Source organism: Chinchilla lanigera, unplaced genomic scaffold, assembly GCF_000276665.1.
Source record: "Chinchilla lanigera isolate Chin_1 unplaced genomic scaffold, ChiLan1.0 scaffold00132, whole genome shotgun sequence".
In the NCBI taxonomy this organism is placed as follows: domain Eukaryota; kingdom Metazoa; phylum Chordata; class Mammalia; order Rodentia; family Chinchillidae; genus Chinchilla; species Chinchilla lanigera.
Window position 1 is genome coordinate 408105 of NW_004955533.1, and position 3520 is coordinate 411624.

The 3520-nt window shown below is 57.4% G+C and overlaps 1 protein-coding gene across 2 annotated transcripts in view; it reads left to right on the plus strand.

The window, feature by feature from the left end:
* The first annotated feature begins 180 nt into the window (after positions 1-180).
* Positions 181-3520, plus strand: part of Kiaa1024 (KIAA1024 ortholog) — a 34933-nt gene continuing 31593 nt past the window's right edge. For both annotated transcript variants that reach the window (XM_005410384.2, XM_005410385.2), the window contains exon 1: positions 181-762. The gene's annotated coding sequence lies outside the window, so the exon portion shown is untranslated. The remainder of the gene's footprint in view (positions 763-3520) is intronic.

Sequence of the window (3520 nt, forward strand, 5' to 3'; positions counted from 1 at the left end):
CTCGTCCCCGCCGCCCTGGGGCTCCCAGGGCTCCCGAGCCGCCGAGTGACCCCGTGCGCGGCGGGCGCCGGAGCCTCCGCGGCGTCCCCGCCGCTTGCCCAACTCTGATCGCACTCCCGCCGGCGCTGTTCTGCTGCGAGACCGTGTCACACGGCTGTCGGCACTGTAGGGACGGTGCTCTTTTCAGTGGGATCCAGTAGCTTTTGGCGAAGTCCTCCGGGGAGGGCAGAACCCAGTCTGCGGGAGAGGCACAGACTTTGGCACATTTCTCCTGTGCATGCGGCGACTCGAGCGGGGCTGGTGGGGCCCTGCGGCTGCCCTGTGGCTCTGATCGGGCTCGGCTGCTGGGCTCTGCCGCGATTTTAGGAGTGACACGAAGAGTTTCCGGGAGGAGTTGTGGCCCCGTACGTGCCCTGCTATGCACCCAGCCTTCCAGCAGTCGGTGCGCGGCCCACCCTTCCCGTTCGTGTGATCGCGGCGGCCCCGCAGCCTCTCCGCCCGAGCTGCCAGCCCTGCCGCGGCCGCGCGCCCCGGATGAGCCCTGGCCAGCGGCTCACAGTCCGTAAACAATTTTCAGGGATCGTGGAAACCAGAGCAGTGGGTAAAGCAAGCGAGTGGGGCGCTGGAGTTGTACAGCCCCCTCGCATGGGCTTGCTCTCGTGCATCGGAGGAGGAGGGTAGAGTGCCCGAGAGTGGCGCGTCTGCAGAAACAGCACATGCAGAGATTTCACCGGAGCCTGGAGGGAAAGCCTCACATGTCTGGTAAATAAAGTCGGATTTTTATTGTGTACGTCTGAGAGATTTGTATAGATCTGAGACTGTGAAAATAAATGTCAGTTGCCGGGGTAAAGCATAGGTCAAATAGTTCGTTTGCATTTCTGATGAGTTTAGTGAGGCAGCGTTGCATGGCACTTAATGCGTGGAAGAGAGACAAAGGCTGCTTTGTCGGTGTTACGTTCCTTTCGAATTTTAGATACACAGTGTTTTTCCTCCCCCTGGCCAATGCTACAGGCAAAATTGATGTGCCTCTCCAGCCCCCGAAAGCTGCTGTAATTATTAACTCTCTTGTATTTGGCCTGAAAGGCATAGCTCCTGGGAGGTCGTCTCTCCTCCTCTGTCCCCAGCAGAGACCTGAGCCGGGGTTTCTCAAGCGGGAGCCCAGTGAGGAACATGAAGTGGAAGGCGGCTTGCCGAGATGGCCGTGCTGCAGAGCAGGATCCATCCAAAGGCAGGAGAGGGAGGGGAGGTGGCTGCTCCAGCCACAGGCGTGTCCCTCCCCGCCGGCAGGGAGATGCTCCTGATCCTCTGTGCACAGCTTGCTAATGCCCACTGCTGAGCTCTGCCCACAGACATGCGATCTTGCTCTGCCTACTCAGTGTAAATTAAGGGGGAAAGGATGGGGACTCCTGAGTTCAGGGCGGAAGAAGCAGGTGGCTCCTGCCTCAGGCGAGCTCACTCACTATGTGACCTTGCTGAGTTACTTAACTTTCTTGTACATTTATTTTCACATATGTAAAACAAGAGCCCGTCAGACTCAATTGTCCAATTCTCCCGTTCCCTTTCCTGTCTTTTAGAAGATCAAAACCCTTTAAATTAAATCTCACGTGTGCGTTAAGGATGTGGAGTAAGGAAGGGGGTCTCGGCAGCCTTTTGCCCCTCCTGCAGTGTCTGGAGCACCCCTGCCACACAGCACACAGTTGGTGAATCATTGCAAGGCCTCTCTCTGGAGTGTGGCACAGCCCCTTTCTGAGTGCATCCAAGGAAAGGTTGCAGTTGGCTGGCTGTGTCAGTGTGTGATGGAGCTCTCGCCTGTACAGGGTTTGGGCCACGGCAGCCCCAGGACCCACTGAGGCTTTGAGAACGCTCGTGTGAGTAGGCGCTTAGCAAGTGCGTGCCTGATGGACCAGGAATGAAGAGAGTGAGAGTGCTTTGACTGAGCAGGCCGGGGGCGGGTCCACTGTGCTGGGGACGGCAGCAGTGCCGGGCCTTTGGTTTGCTTGGATTTGTGCCACCGGCTAGAACACTGTTTGGAAAGGAAGAGAAGGGTTCAAATATTGAGAGTTAACCCTGGGACAGACTGCCCCGAGGACAGTAGGTTCCATGTGTGCTGCTTACCAACTCTGCATGAAGGTTTGGCTCCTCCTCCTTCCAGCACATGGTGGGGCTGTCTCCGTGCTCATTGCAGTCAGGTGTGGCCGTGCAGCTGTCTCGGCCTGAGAAGGTGTGAGAGTCTGCAGGCGCCAGGCCGTGCTCCCCCTTCCCACGGCTGGAGCTTCCTCCGCAGACGAGAAGGAGCTTCTGGACAGTCCCCTTGGACGCACAGCATGGACGAGGAGGAAGCCACTGGGTTTGAAGCCGCTGGGACCTGGGGACTGCTGTTGTTGCAGCACATCCCAGCCTGTGCTGGCCGAGGTAGCACTGCAGAACTGAGGCCACGGCCCACACGGGGCAGAACTGTCCAGGAAGGCCTGTGGTTGCTGAGACAGGAATTCACCGCGTCAAGGACGGGTTGTGAGCACCACGATGAGGCAGGTGCTTGTCCTAGTGACTGGGGAGAAGACACAAGGTAACTCCAGCCTGATGGACAAGCTCTACAGCGCTGGCGTGAGAGTTCCATGGGAAGATGGGACCTGATAAACAAGTATACCGACCAGGGAGAAACGTCCATGACAGCCAGGTAATATGAAGCAGGTGCTGCCCTGTGAGCCAGGAATTCAAGCCAGCGCCCTCAGCAGAACGAGCCAGCCAGACAGTGACTTATGCAGCTGTGACACGCTGACAGATCCGTCTTATCCCTTTGGAGTGGACATCTGTATCGCAACACTGTGCTTCCAGGGTAAAGCCTGACCACGATCGCTGCAGGACTTTCTGGCACTGTTAGCATTTCCCATACTCCCAGCCAGCGAGAGGTCCCGCCCTGACCTGTGGGACAGCCCCATGTGAACGCTGTGCTCTTTCTACCTGCCCCTTGCTTTGTATGTGGCTGGACCTCCAGTGCCCCAGAAGGTGTGATGAGCAGAGATGTAAGCAGGAAACTAAAAGTCACAGCTTATTTGGGGGGCTTTAAAAAGCACTGAGGAAAAGGAACACGAACGATCAACAGGCCAGTGGCAGCTGAAGGGTTCCAGAGCACCGCACCAACATCAAACAGACGGGCAAGTCAGGACCGGGGAGCCCGAGACCAGGCTGTGGGAGGCGTTGGAGCTGAGGAGAGGGACAGTCCTGGCGAGGTCGGTGAGTGGCCCGTGGGTAGAGAGTGCATGGGGTGTGGAGGCAGTTGTCTGTGTGGGTTGGTTTGGCAGTGTTGTAGGTAAGCAGTGAGTGGTGTGGGTAGATTGTCACAGGTGTGGGTAGGGGGCAGTGGTGTGGGGTAAGTAGTGAGTGATGTGCATAAGTACTGAGTGGTGTGGGAAGGTAGCCAGTTGTATGGGTAGTTACTCAGTGGTGAGTAGGTTGTGGTGGTAGGATAGTAGTGGTGTGGGGTGTGAGTAGATGGTGAGTGGTATGGGTTGTCAGTGGT